Source organism: Anastrepha obliqua, chromosome 1 (genome assembly GCF_027943255.1).
Source record: "Anastrepha obliqua isolate idAnaObli1 chromosome 1, idAnaObli1_1.0, whole genome shotgun sequence".
Lineage (NCBI taxonomy): Eukaryota > Metazoa > Arthropoda > Insecta > Diptera > Tephritidae > Anastrepha > Anastrepha obliqua.
Window position 1 is genome coordinate 37,584,730 of NC_072892.1, and position 16,810 is coordinate 37,601,539.

The window sequence follows — 16,810 nt, forward strand, 5'->3', positions numbered from 1 at the left end:
AACGAAAGCCGGTAATTGATCTCAACAAATTGTACCGCCTCATCTCGTCGGTATAACAAGAGCAATGAAAACATACCCAACGGACGCATTACGTGTGCTCCTATGCATACCACCGCTTTTAATTAAAAAAGAAACACGCTTGAGTGCTTCAAGATTAAAGAGCATCTCAGATCTAAAAAGTGGCGATATGTGAGGTCATTAAAGATCTTAGAAGGCTTTCGACATACTGCTATTCTTTCTAGGGGAGATACATTGTCTTCTAAATCCATTCTATTCAGAAACTTCCAAGTTGTTATTATTAAACTAATACGGTCTATCTAACACGGGTCCCAGATACGGTACTCTAATGGATCGAAATCAGAAGCTGCTGAAACAGGGGCGGGAATCAATGGGCCTAAATTAAAAAACATCGATTCGAATGGATCTCTACCCTATAATCTTCCAGGTACAAATACGTGCCATTGAGATATGTGTGAGGGAATGTGACTGCAGGAAAATGAGGGCAACCCACATTTACATTCTTTCTGATGGCCCTTATTTGACTTTGTAAGCCTTTCTTTCAACTACAATCATCTCAAAAATGGTACATGACTGCCTGAACATTTTAAAAAAGCTTGGGAGCTTCAACACATTATTATTAGGTTGGGTTCCTGGACACGAAGGACATGAGGGAAAATAAATAGCGCACCATCTAGCCAAAAAATGGCCAAACCTGCCTTTTATTTGGTCCTGTCCTTTCTATGGATTTACAAACTTTTCAGGAGGTGGGAGGAGAAGAAGTTCGTTGAACACTGGCTTCTAATTGTTCCTGGACTTTCTATGGACTTACAAAGGGCCAACTTTTCAGGAGGTGGGAGTAGAAGAATTTCGTTGGACGCTGGCGAAATTTTATCTGTCGGCGACAAGAGAAACAATTCCTAAGGCGAGAAAGAAGAATTTCTGATACAAGCCACTGAATTTTGGTGCTCTCAGTCACCAGCATTACGATAATGCTCCAGCTCACCTGTTATTGTTTATTCGCTAATTTTGTTATATTTGATATATTGATGGTTTTTATGACTATCGACACCACTGTGCCAAAAAATTATTTCTTTTTTCATCATTACTGAACAGCCAAACCAGATGATGATCCACTTCTCGATTGCAAGGAATATACTACATTAAGATGCTAATGCGAATATAGTTACAAAATGTCTTATTTCTAAATTGCTTAAATTTTTTATTCAAGTAAACGGAAAGCCAATTACAGCAGCTGCCGATTTTAACCAGACAACTTTTTTGTATTTTTTTGTAATTTTCATTAAGGGGGGAAGCTGGTCTAGAATTTTGAAAAAATCGAAAAATTTTTTTTTGTCTTAAAAGGTGCTTTAGGGTCTTAGAAATAATATACCAAATGAGGGATGCCAGCAAAAATGTCTAAATGCCCAAATTTTTCATTCGACGGCAGTGCCTCGCAGGTATGCCCCGAACGCTACTTACAACTTTAAACGCGTTTTTCTCGAAATCACTTTTTTTAAACTGGCCGAAGACATAACTCGAACAAATCTTTACCGATTCTTCGAAATTTTGACAATACATTCGAAATACCTTTCTCCGGAGACGTACGTAGGATTTTTTATTTATATAACATAGTTTTTTTTTTAATCAACAATTTTATGTCGTTCTTTATAGTGAAAATTGTAACTTTTTGTTCAAACGTGCACCATTTCGCGAAAAAAACAAAATATCGAAAAAATCCTACGTACGTCTCTTTCTGTTGTTATATAGAAACTAAAAAAATTTTATTTTTTGATCCAGGACAAAAATTAAGGAGTTTACGTCTTCGGCAATGGACCCACTAGAAAAAAAGGCGCCTTAGGAGAACTGCTGGACAGCGGCCATTTTGAAATTAATTCAGACGAAAAATTTTGTATTTGTACCATGAAAGCTATATTATTAAACCTATTTCACAGATTTTCGATTGATTCCTTTGTTGAGTCAAAATAAATTCATAAAATATGCCCATTTTTTGCGCTCTAGACCAGCTTCCCCCCTTAAGGCGAGTTTAAACATAAATGACCTGTAGTCAAGCTTAAAGCTTGAAGCCTCAAAACCGTCGATGCACTAATTAAAAAGAAAATATAATAATCTAAACACAGCCTAAGAGTGGCAAACAACAATACATCCCGCAGATAAAGCACGACTTAACAAGATGACAAAGGACATTAAAGAAGTGCTCAAGGACTTCGAGGACATAAAAATGCAGAACTTTTTGTCCAACCTAGACCCAACAAAAAACAGCAATTACTCACTCTGGCGGACAACATCGAAGATCAAGAAAACAACACCTTACCAACATGCAATTTTAAACGAAAACAACACCTGGGCCAAAACGCCACTAGAAAAGGCTAGTGTGCTCACCAAACACTTCAAAAAGACATTCAAAAATCAAAACGACACTCACAATTATAATCTGCCTGCTACATCTGACACAGCCAACAAACCAATCAACCAACCGGACGAAATTCGACGCAAAATTAAGGCCATAAACAACAAAAAATCTCCTGGATATGACAAAATCAATGGACAAATATGAAAATATCTTGAACTCATCCATTAGGCTAAAATATTTCCCCCTTCCATGGAAAGTTTCAGAAATAATAGCTTTGCCGAAACCAAATAAAGACGCCAGTAAACCATCATCATATAGACCTATAAGCCTCTTACCAATTCTTTCAAAACTATTTGAAAACTTGATCCATGATCGTCTTGACCCCATCATATAAGCGAAGAACAGAATTCTCTCCCACCAGTTTGGATTCCGACATAAGAACTCGACCATTCAACAAGTGCACCGAGTAACTAACAAACTAATGAAAATGACACGAAAAACTACTGTGTCGCAACTTATCTCGACGTAGCGAAGGCTTTTGACAGCGTATGGCACCCAGGACTACTATATAAGTTAAAACAAATATTCCCACTTGACCACTATCTATTACTGCGAAGTTACCTAAGCGACCGGTACTTCTATGTTAAACATCAGGACGGATGCTCGGAGGTATAAAAATGGATGCCGGAGTACCACAAGGCAGCGTACTGGGATAATTTACACATATGACATTCCCTATCCAAATGACGACATCATGATTGCTACTTTCGCCGACGACACAGTATTAATTACGTCTGATAGGAATATAAATGTCGCTTCATTGAAGCTAGAAAATCTAATTGGCACAATGTTGACTTGGTTCGCAAAATGGGGAATCCAAGAAAACACATACAAAACGGTCCAATTAATATATACCAACCGCAAACATGACCATCCTACGATAACAATTAATAACACAGTCATCACTCAAAACACAAAAGCCAAATACCTGGGCATGATCATTGACGCAAAACTGACATGGAAGGACCACATAATCCAAGAAAAGAACGAAGTCAACAACAGATTCAGACAACTGTATTGGCTACTCAACAAGGACTCAAAGCTGTCAGTATACAACAAACTACTAATATATAATATGCACCCTGGTATATAACAAATGAAGACTTACACCGCGACCTAAAAATTGATCCCATAAAAGACGTTATTCAGAAATACAGCACAATTACTAACCCACTCGAACAAAGAGGTACAGGAAATACAGCACACGGAGCTAACGCAGAAATTAAGACTAAAGCGAATCACACCAACAGCATTAGCAGATACAAAAACTATTTTGACAAACAAAAACTAAGTATATTACTGTTGCTAATATATTAAATGTAACTATTCATTGTAACATGTTTCTTAAATACTGATTTCAAGTAACAGTTAATCTCCCACCTAAGCTATAAAAATGACTATGTGTCCATCCACAGATGCAATCAAAAAATGGGGATCTAATAAAAAAAAAAAACAAAAAAACACTATCGATAGCTCTAGTACTTACTTGCTTCACTAGATCAACAATAATGTTTTGTTCATAGAAATGTTCCGGCAAAAGAGAGTAGAGAAGAAAAAGAAAGGGAGTACTACGGTTATGTTGCATATCCGACATGCAGTTGGAGCTAGAAGCATACGACGATGGTGCGAATGGAACGGCTTTTCGTCATTTTATTTTATGCTGACATCCGAATGTACACTGCGAAAGAAAAAATGCAGATCAGCAGGTCTTTCGTTGCCACCTTTAATGGATTTGCCTTGCTTATTACTTGGGCCCTTGAAAACGCAGTGTTCGACCCTTAGTAATTGATGTTCGGCCGTTCTCTAATTCTATAGAAAATACCATTTAAACCCAAGTTTAAAATTTTGTGCAAAATTTTTTAACATTTATCCAATATCCATCAAAATTTTACTCTTTTTACTCCGAGTTTTTGGTTTTGAGTATCAAGTTTTATATCCCATTCAATTCTAGGAAAAAAGTGCAAGTCTGAAGTGACTCAAAATTGTCGTGGGTTTTAAAAATGCTTGTCTTTTAGCGGTATTTCATATAACGAATGTATCAAAGTGTTGGTTTTAGTTGGGGAAATGTAACTACAAAACTCTGTACTCAAACTGAAAACAAAATTCTGATTAAAAAGTTTAAAATTTTGATTAAAATTCGCGGAATATTAATAAATCTGGTATGAAGTTGAACTTGGATTTAATTGGGTTTTGTTATATTGTAGAATGAACTATATTTTATAAAAAATAAGTGAAACCAAAAAATAAATAAAGAGATAATGAAAACTTATAATTTTGTTATTGATTTTAAAAATACAAATAAATATTCTCAAAAAGCTTACATTTTTTTGTTAAAATTTTTTTGATGTGTCTTAAAGCGGTTGCAAGGGGCTCTTCAAAATTCACTAGATACCAAAATCGATTCTGCTACACACTTCGATACGTTTTGTGGTTGAGTAACTAAACTGCAGTCTAGTGCCTTAATTAAGATGCTGAAGCAATTTCAATGCCTTTAACTACACAACATACATACGCACACACATATAATTACTAAAGTGCTCGCGTCGATATATACACATGCACATAAATATGAATATATTCGAATGTATGAATATGCACGAATTTGCGTTCAGCTCTCAGTGCCACTATAGAGGCGTGCTTGTAGGCGTTGAAGCTTTGTGGCAAGAACAATTGACAAGTTGGCGAATGCGAATGATTTGATGGTATTAATTTCCGCAAGTTTGGCGAAGACTTGATTGGCGCGGATGTGTCGATTGCCAAACTGATGAAGCATTCTCGCCTTCTATCGAAGGAATATCAAATTTGAAATATGTATAAATCGAAGTGCAAGTGTAAGTGGAGATGGGCACAGACAAATGCTTACTTATATTTATATACACCTCAAGACTGCACAGTGGGGATCAGATAAAAACACCAGATATAAGTCATAGAGAGTTTTATTGAATAAATTTATTTGGGTAAAATGTTTTTTTTAACATTTAAAATGTTTATGCCACTGCACCAGGCAGAAATTGGTTTATATCGCTGTGTGCACAACCCATTTTTTTAAGTATCTCTATGTAATACTTTTAACTTCATATTTGTGACATTAAGCAATGCACAGCTCGCACTAATTGATAGGAGATCAACCTCTTTCCCAGTTCCGACCATTTTCCTAATTTTTTTAATGCCTCGGCAGGCAATGGCAAACCTCCGAGTGTATTTCTGCCATGAAAAAGCTCCTCATAAAAAAATTATCTGCCGTTCGGAATCGGCTTGAAACTGTTGGTCCCTCGATTTGTGGAACAACATCAAAACGCACACCATAAATAGGAGGAGGAGCTCGGCCAAACACCCAGAAAGGGTGTACGCGCCAATTATATATATACAGGGTCCGCCATATAACTTTACGGAATTAAAAATGCTATAAAAAAGAAACTACTCAATATTTTTCCAAACTGTTTTTTTTATTTTGAAGTACAATCCTTCCGGTTAATGATGGAACACAACTTCATTCATATGGCTGCCTCGGCTAGCCATGCACTATCCCATACGGTCGGTCCAATTTTTCAACACATTTTCGATTGTATGCGGCTGTATTTCAGCTATGACATCGCGTATGTTGGTCTTCAGTGCATCAATTGTTGCTGGTTTGTTGGCATAACACTGGTCTTTGACGGCACCCCAAAGATAATAATCTAACGGCCTCAAATCGCAGCTCCGAGGCGGCCAAACGATATCAGAATTTCGACTGATAATGCGATCTTCGAAGACAGTGCGCAAAAGATTGATCGTAGCATTCGCTGTGTGGCAAGTAGCGCCATCTTGTTGGAACCAAATGCCACCAATATCCTCCTCTTCAATTTCTCGGAACAAAAATTCGTTCAACATGGCCCGGTAACGCTTTCCATTGACGGTTACGGCCACTCCTCGCTCATTTTCGAAGAAAAATGGACCAATGATGCCTCTCGACCAAAATCAGCACCAAACAGTGACTCGTTGTGAATGCATCGGCTTTTCTTCTTCTTCAATAAGCAACCCAGTTTCTCTTAATTTTTTCGCAAAGTAACGCACATACGCTTCATTCGGTGCTTTTCTTCTTCCTATTGCCGTACGTAACTTTCGTACACATTCTGCAACATTACCATGATTTTCAAAGTAATGTCGCAATATTTCCCAGCGTTCTTTGAGTATATACACAACCATTTTCGTTCAGCGGAAGAAAAAAACTAATTTTCTGTCAAATCAGATGACAGCTAAGTGTTAACATTCTTCAAATAATACCTAGTTCAAATCCGTAACAATAGATGGCGGGCCCTGTATACATATTTATATATATATATTTCTGTAAAAGAAAAGCTCATTGTCTAGCAAAAACCTTATAAAATGAAGTTTTAAATTTATACAAGAGCTTAAAACATTTTCACAAAATTTTCATCACAATTCAGCCGCGGGGTTTATATGTAATGAATACAGCCTTTTCAAAATTTTAGGTTATTTCGATGATGAAATTAATTTGGTTAAGTGAAACCAAATCCTGGGCTATGTGACGAAAGCGGTGGATCTCTTATATAAGTTTTCGGGTCTCCTGACGCTTAGCTAAAAATGTGCATGACCTTAAATCGTCTTGATGGCACACAACAGCCCTCGTATTCCTCAATACTGACTACCTCTAGTAAACCGACAGTTTTGAGTTGGTTCGTTGTAGAAGTCCTAATTGAAGATTTGTCTCGATAGAAAAAGGTTATAGTTAATAATTTCTTTCCAATCCAACCAAGTACACAGCAAATATTTTTTGGTTATTAATCCGAGTTTGGCCATAATTTTTGCCTTCTCACTGTAATGTGAACACGCTTCTCTTTTTGCATCTCCAGTTACCAGTAACTTCGTTACATTCCAGCAAAAAATAAAAGACGTCATTTCGATCCAAAAGGGTTAATTATAAGTGGCATTCACATAACGAGCCTATTCCTTACACCAAGCGTATGCAAGTGATCACAAGTAGTAATGTAGAAAATCTTTAATTCTTGGGCAATGAAATAAGTGCTTAGTGTTGGTCTGTCTCGATGCTCTTCATGATTTCAATGATACTATCAAAACTTTCGAGGATCGACCTACCAGAACGGAATGTTGGCTTAACCGCCTTGCTAAAATGGTCTAAAAATCGTATAGGCTTGTCTTCGTTTGGTCTACCCGCCTTGACTATAGGTTAATCTTATGACTTGCTATGTTTATATGTTGCTTTTATAAAAAAAAAACATAACATAACTTCTACAGAAGTAATTCACCGAGATTAATCCCGAAGTTTCCGGGCATTGAAAAACTCTGAACTGAAAAAACCTGATTGACAACCAACGCTGATATTGGCGTCCCTAATATATAATTCTCGTATATATAGGGTTTTTCAGTAAGAGCGCTTCAACTTTTTTTTTTAATAAAACACAAACGGTTTGACTTTTTTAACTAACTTTTTTTTTATTATCGAGTTTGAACATATACATTTAAGTATGAAATTCGATTTCTTTTGCATGACCACCGCGTGCACGTTTTACGAAGTCCAATCGTTGAACCCAATTTTCGACCACTCTTTTGCATAAATCGGCCGAAATTCCAGAAATTTCGCGTTCAATATTGGCTCTGAGCTCACAAATCGCCGCCAATGACTTCACATAACCCCAAAACGGGACGGCTTGTTAAATGGACCGTAAAATGGCCGTAATGCTCTTAAAGTAGCAGCAACAGAACGATTATTTTCATAAAAAATTTGCACGATTTGCAATCGTTGCTCAAGTGTGTAGCGCTCCATGATGAAATGTATACTAATGAAGTTTACAAATGACAAGCGAAAAATAAAAAATATTGCGTCGTTCGCCCTCCCTATCGGAAAAAAGTTGAATTACCCTTTAGATACCTATTGAATTACCCTTTAGATACCTTTGATTAGGTGCTTTGCCATGCCAGAAATGCATGCGCAGCCGTTACTAGCCGAGGAGCGATCGCGGCTTTACAAAAATAGTGTCAACGCATAAACCCACACGGCTATGCTGATCAACTACAATACCATACCGAATTTACAAACTTTCAACTACAGATTTTCGAGCATGAAACATCAAAATTTATGATTAGTTTTGTAGAAGGAGGTTGTCCCTTAGCAGGCAATAATACAATACCAAGAGGATCTGATGGATAGGGAACTTCAAATTTAAACAGAAGAGCGGTTTAAATATTTATGTAAAGGCACAAACCTGTAAATTTTTTTAAATACATTTTACTAACATACAAATCGACTCAGTTTAATCAACAACTATCTTCTTCTTTATACATAAAAATGAATGTTTGTCTGTATGTCCTCGATGAACTCAAAAACTACTGGACCGATTATTATAAAAATTGGTATATATAATATATGCACTTTTCCGCGGAGAAGGTTTGTAGAATACGCTCATTGCTACCACTCGCCACCAGGTGGCGCCGCGGAGTAGCAACTTCTGCCCCGTTCTACCGATTTTTTCGAAATAAACAAAATCAATAAAATGGTTTAGAATGAATTGAATATTTGTGTACTGATTTTTCTTTAAAGTTATTTTTCTTAAATTTATTATAGTTGTTGGCGTAGCAACACGCGCCGGGTACAGGTAGTTACTTATATATGTATGTTGACTGTACGTAGTCAGGCGTCATAGTGCCTTGGTTGGGGGTGTACACCGAACGAAAAAAGTATAATACGAAGATGATTAAGATGATATCTACTAAAGCGATAAATTTTCCCAATATCATTTCGTTGAATGTATGTTTAAAGCGGTATCTGATAACAGGAATTATTCCGCATTTGTTGCTGGTATTTTAGTAACGCGCAAATTATCAAATATATTGACATGACAAACGGAAGGAACAAGAGGAAAGAATGACCCGTAATTTCAGAGGCGGTTCTGTCATGATTTGGGCAGCCACTAGTTTTAAAGGCAAAATGCCTATATGTTTGATATCTATAAAAATATTGTTAAGTATTGGGTTGGGGAATAAGTTCATATCGTTTTTACATTTTGTTTTATTTTACAACGATTTGTTTACTGTTTGACAAAGGGTAATTATTCATTCGATAGAACTTTTTTGATTTATTTAATTTTTTTATTACTTTTGAGGCTTAGAAATGTAATACTCAGAAGGCAAAAATCAACATTTGCGACATCTGCTATTATTTGATTTTTATTGGCAACAAAAAGCTGCCGAAGCAGCCGCGGACATTTGCGAGGTGTATGAAGACTTATAAAAGTCTGCAGCATGGAAATGGTTTGCACAGTTCAAAACTGGGGACTTTGAATTTGACCTCCTGAATTCGATGAAGAACGTCTCAAATCACTTTTGAAGGAGAACGGTTGCCTAACTAGTCGTGAATTGGCGGAAAAAATGAACTTTGATCATAAAACGATTCTCAATCACCTTACTTCAATGGAATTTACCGAAAGATTGGGAGCCTGGGTGCCTCTCGAGTTCAACGAAAAAATCAAAGAAAGTTGCCTTCAAATTGCTTCTCAGCACCTCGCCTGCCATTCAGCAACACGCGGTAGTAAACAGCGTTTTTTGTACCGAATCTTCAGGGGATATGAGAAATGGTACCTATATATTAATATGAAGCAAAGAAAGGAGTGAGTGGCTCAAGGATATACGCCGAGGTCGAGAGTAAAGCCGGATCTTCATTCGAAAAATATTATGATATGTGTTTGGTGGGACTGGGAAATGCTCGAAAAAAATGTTAAGGTCAACAAGGAGCTCTACATTTCCCAGATACATCGCGTGAATGAGGCTATTCGACTGGAAAGACCTGACCAAATCATACTCCTTTACAACAACGCCAGACACCATGTTGCACAAGTCGTCAAGGCCGCACTCTAAGATCTCGAATGAGAGGTCCTTCAGTATCCGCCGTATTTTCTGACCTTGTACCAATCGATTACTATCTTTTCCACACCCTTTCAAAGCATATGGAGGGCGTTATCTTCGATAACAAATAGGTCCTTAAAAACTGGCTCAACAACTTTTTTGACACCAGATCAGGCGATTTTTGGCGGAACAGCAGCAACAAATTGATCGAGAGGTAGCAAGAGGTGATAAACAGGAACAGCGAATAATCGTATAACTTATTGATATAATTATTGTTTTTTGTTTAAATAAAAGTCTTCGGTAAAAATGCTACGACCTTATTCCCCAACATAATACATAGAACTTCTAGCCGTACTACTTAGTACCTTTTGTGATGATAGTTTCGATGAGAAGCGGGGCTTCTTGCGTAACAACGCAACCGTTTATGCGTTCGAAGCAACAAAAAAGTTTTTAGCAGCGAGAGTTTTCAGCAAAAATAAAAATTTTGGAATAGGCTGTCTGCAGCCTTGACCTAAAACAAAAAAAAAAGGTTGTCTGGTTGCATTTTTCAAAAGAAAATTTTAATTTTATTTGCTTCATAGATATATTTTGTATGGATATAGAGAAGGAGGTAAATGGAATCGCAATGGAATTCATCAAGTCACATTTACACAAACGTGAAAAAATGACGAAACATTTATCAAGTTCATGAAAGATATTTTCAATCTCGATTGTGCATCAGACGTTAATAAGTCAACAACACTAAGAGGCACCATCATCGGTTTGACTTTTTCAAGACACTTTACACTCGCAACACTCCCTTTCATTTCCTACTTTTCCTATCAGCGTCCTATTCTCAACAGAGAAATGGTTCATTACCATGCACACAGGAAGAAAGCATATGCAAATACAACTAAGTGAATTTATATACATATGCGCGTATACATACATACATATAATATATAGAGTGATCAATCATAAGGTGCTTTTTTCAATAGTTAAAAAAAAAAACAAAAATGTAAATTATGTTCAAAACCTTTATTTATCGTTTGAAAGGACATTCTTTGACATTTACTTTTTGAATATGACTTCATTCAAATGTTGGCCGCAACTACGCTTAAGGTGGTCCATTCTGAAGGTCCAATTTTCAATCACTCGTTCGAGCATTTCGTGAATAACACGCGTAATGTTGGCTTCCAGAGCTTCAATCGTAGCTGGTTTATCAGCCGTTGTTTTCTCTGGGTGTAAAGGTAGCTCTTGAACCTGTTCTGGTTGCTCTTCATCCCAAATACGGCAATTTTGCTTATTGACGTAACCATTGAGCCAGAAATGCGCCTCATCGCTGAACAAAATTTTGCTCGAAAACAGCGGATCTTCTTCAAACGCTGATTTTCATAATACAGTTGAACAATTTGTAGACGTTGTTGCGGTGTGAGTCTTTCCATGATGAAATGCCAAACGCTGTTCAACAAATCCACGATGACAGTTTGCCCATAACTCGCGCGCGATCTGTAAAAAAAACGCAAATGAAAAAAACTCCTCTTAATTGATTACCCTATATATGCTCACTCAAGTATGAGAGAGCCAGATGTCGAACGTTGCCGAACGCGGCGGCCGATTGTGCCTCTTTGTCGTTCGTTCCGCGCACTCGCTTGCAGTTCAAGCAAGGTAACGACGCATGAGCAAAGATAGCGATGCATTTTTTGGTGCATGCAGCCAGCTACATCGAATTATAAGATGTTATCACGTCAAAAGAAATGTATGGGCAATAATCTTACAGTCGGTATTCAAAACTGGCAGGCATTTTTAAAGCGCCTGACAAAGCCTTACAATTGCGATTAATGTCGGATTCTCATAAATTTATCAAAATATTATCAAAAAAAAATTAATCAAATCGATTCCTCGACGACTTAAACAAGTTATAATCAAAGTAGCATCCCACACAAAGTACTAAATTTCAAATTATAAGCTAACCCCAAAAATTCTATTTGTTTATTTCATTGGTCTTATAGTTTTTTCATTCTATAGATTTTAATTTTCTTAATAATTACTTTAAGCTTCGTGGAATGTGTGCATTAGAGCGTCTCGCCCTACATGCAAAAAAAAAAGTCGCCCGTACCTCATATGAAGTGTTTTTGAAAAACCATTTAAAAAAAAAATTTTTTTTTTTTTCTGGCAGCCCTAGATGTCGCCCAATTGCATTTTTCTTCATATCTTCGGCATTTATTGTCGGATTTTAGAGTGTGATACACCAATTTTTTTGTCTCAAGAAGTGGGTTTTTCCTAAAAAAGCTCATTGATCACTGGCGCTCCGTTATGGTACCTACCCACCATATCTCAGTTGCTACCACCCTAATATACCGATCTAATAACAGCAAACTAAAGACCGTAAAAAATCGTAAATCTTTTGCGAAAAAAGTACTTGAATTAATTCAATAGAACTCGAAATAAAACTAATTTTGTTTTTAGTTGAAAGCCATGCAGTAGGTGCCTTATTTTCTTTATACATTTTTCGCCATGCTCCACCTATTTTTTTATAAATTAACTGGACTGTTGTTTATCGACTTTTTTCTGTTTTATGTTTTGCTCTTGACATCATAATCAATTGTCATTTTACTTGGTGCGTGTTAAAAACTGCAAAAACTTTAAAAATGCGTTTTGTTGATTGTGATTTAATTTCGGGTTATATCTTCGTCATAGAAGTGATCGGCGTAGAAAGTTGGGAGTTTATAAGCAAGAAATTTTAAGGAAAGTGCGTCTTTTGTGGCAACGTGCAGGTATTCCAATTTCATCTAACAATGTTACGCGTAGAAAATTAGATAGTGCTGTGAATAAGTACTATAACGTAGTGAAACATCCATCGAAATACCGAGCGATTTGTTCATACAGCTCATGAATCTGCAATGGCGGTCACCGATGAATAACGCATGGGCCACATTTTATCTAAGCTCGAGAGCCGGCACAAATACAGCAAGCTTGAATCCCGACAAAATTTTGTGGACTAAAATTTCCGTTACAAGACAAACAATTCACTAACTGTTTCGCGAGCGAGGAAAATAAATAAAATTTACTTTTTCTTGTATGGCTTTAGACTAAAAATAAATTGTTTATATTTCTGGTTCTATTAATTGAATAGAAATCCTTTTTTCGCAAAAGATTTATGATTTTTTACGGTCTTCAATTAACTGACATTAGGTTGTTACATTAGGGTGGTAGAAACTAAGATATGGTGGGTAAGTACTACAATGAAAGGCATGAGCTCAATGAACTTTCTTGAAAAAAATCTCCTCTTTGAGACAAAAAAATTGATGTCTCACACTTTAAAATCCGACAATAAATGCCGAAGATATGAAGAAAAATGTAATTGGGCGACATCTAGGGTTGCTAGAAAAAAGAAAAAAAATTTTTTTTAATGTTTTTCAAAAACACTTCATATGAGGGGAGGTACGGCCGACTTTTTTTGGTGATACGCTCTCGTGTGCATATTTCTGTGTATTTTTTAATAATTTATCATTAAAAGTTTAAATACTAAAAACATAAATTGTTTGGTCTAAAGTGATAATAAAAATATTTATAAGAAATTTATTTGGTCCTATACTGTTTCCGGGAGGTGTATACTCCTAGCAAATTGTATTTACGCTTTAGTGCTGAAGAATATTTCATCGGCTGTGGCTACAAAGCAGTCAACGGCTGGTTAATTTAACTGAATATTCATCATAGCAGACAAGTAACTATAAGTAAATATGTGTTACACATATATTATACATACATATGTACATATATGCAAATAACACTCAAAAACACATTCACACATGAGTACTCTTCCTTATATAGATGATTAATACGCAGCTCCCTTTAAACTTTACACTCTTCTTCAGTTCGCACATCCTTCAAGGATATCCATCTAGCGCGTATGCAAATATCCGGTGGGAGTATGTGAGTGAGTGTATATGTGTATGTGCTCGTGTGCTGATGTGCTTCATTGTCATACAATTTTAACTAGCGGCAGTGCTCCATCCATCCAGCCAAACAGAGATTTTCTGCAATCTTGTATCTCCAGCCGCCAACTCTGCCACCTGTGAGTAATCAACTACCAGTTACAAAAACAAAATTGCAGAACGAATCAGTGAGATGCGTAGCTACATAATTACACACCAACATATTGCACCTGAATGGATGAATGCTTTGTCATTTGGTTGACAAGGGCATGTAAGAACGCACACAAGCGCATTTACTTATATGCATGTGTGGGTTTGTATGCATGTAAACACTCACATGCACTTGCATGGGATCGGTCCTACTAACTGGTTTACTCGCTGCGTCGACAAAGTTTGTCATCAAGTTTTGCCACCGCACAAGCTTTAGAAATTGCGAAAATTACTATGCTTCCTTTAGTTTGCATATTTGAGTTGCCGCTTGAGAAAAAGCAACAACGACTACAAAAATAACAATCACAATTATGTTCGCACAAAACAAGCAAATAGTGAATTTAATCTCGAAAAGCTGTTGTTGAACGCAATTTTATCATATTGGTATGTATGTGCGTGTGCATGCAATGCAATATATGTGTGTGAGGGAGCATTTTGATGAATTGCCGAAGATGGTAAGGGCAATCGAAAAGTATGTACCTACTCTGAGCTTTCGTTTTTGGCCAGCACAGGAGCAAAGAAGTGCACTGATGCATATTTTCAAAGAAGGCGGCCCCAAATGTTTCAGGAATTTGTATATTCCGTGGTGATATTTAACTATTTTACAAATAACTGAAAGTTAGCTTAGACTAAAATTCAATTTGCGCCAAAGGTGATGGTTTAGCGGATGCTTGGTTGCAGTGTTTTCAAAGTTACTACACAGTAACTGGGTTACCACATAGCGCTCCATTTTGATGCACTTTCTGTGAATAATACACTGGGATGATTCCCTGTCAAGTGATCCAAGTATTTTGAATACTCGTATTTTTACCGAAAATTGGTTTGTTTGTAGATTCGGTTCTGATAAAAACCTGGCAAGATAGAAGCGTCCACTCAATTCGTCGGCTATGAACTCTTTTTGAAGTATGCCAGCTACCGCCATAAGGACCTTCACTGGAAAGTATGCAAATGTCATGTAAAAACCAAGTATCTAAAAATAATAGTAAAAATAAACAATTAATTTAAAACTTTTACATGATACTTTTGAATCTACCTATGATCTTCGTCAAATATCCAATGCAATAACAAAAAAAAAATCATCACATAAAATATTCAAGCCATTAGTTTTATTTCCAAAGGACACTTAACATTCTTTATGTACTTTAAACGTTTTAAATGAAGTGCACAGCAGTGAAGACGTGACTTATTGATTTGACGGAACCACCAATTCTTTTTTTAAACGGTTGATATGTTCCTCAGAAAAGCAGGCAAAACAAAAATATAGTTTAAAAAAATACATGCAGCAAATGGTAAATTTGGGAATATGTTCCACATCTTAAAAAAAACGTGTAAGATGAAAAACTCCATATATTTTCCCAAAAACCATGCAAAGGAAAAAATGAGATCCGCATTACAAATATATTTAAGAAACAAAAATAACATAATTTAAATTAGTGACACTGAATATTTAATTCATAAGCACAAAATTTATAAAAAATCAGATTGAAATTAGGAAAAAAAATCAATTTTGCAACTATTCATCGCTACTTGATAACAAGCGTGACCATTTATTACGGACTCGACCAAAAATGCATTCATCTGTACACACCATGTCGGATACTACAGGGTGATATGAAGTGTTACCAACTTCACACTGCTTGTATCTGTAAAACAGCTCGTGACGTCAACGTCAAAATTATTCTAATGACAGTTCAAAATTAGTATTGTTTATAAGCCATCAAAAGCATTTGCGTATCAGTTTTGTTGATTTTTTTTCTGTGATGGAATTCCAACGTAATTGCGTTAAATTTGGCTGGGAAATCACAACCAGCCATTGCTCGTGAGCTCAGTCACGTCAAAGTGAATAAAATGTTTGGGTATCGCACTATGAAAGGTTACAATGATACTGGTAGCATTGCAAAACGCTATAGAGGTAGACCAAAAAAAAAAAACCGCAACAACGCCAGAAATGGTTTGGAAAGTGAAGGCTCGACTTGAACGAAATCCACGTCGAAGTGGAAGAAAAATGGCCAAAGAACTGAAAATATCGCATGACATTCGACTCATTTTGAAAAATGAGCTCAAGGTCAAGGCTTACAAGTTCAAAAAAGCACACGATCTTTCACTCCAGCAAAACAAAGTTCGGCGCGAAAGAGCAAAAGCGTTGTTGCGCTTGCACGAACGTGCCAAATTTCCTAACATTGTGTTTTTTAATGAAAAAATTTCCCAATTGAGCAGATCATAAACACTCAAAACGATGGTGTTTACTTGACCGAACGCTCATACGAGAATTTGAGCCTACGTATGACCACTCGAAGCAATTTCCCATCGCAAGTAATGGTTTGGGCCGCAGTGACCGCAGTGACCGCTGATGGACGCTCACCAATCGTTTTTATCGAGCCTGGTGTCAAAG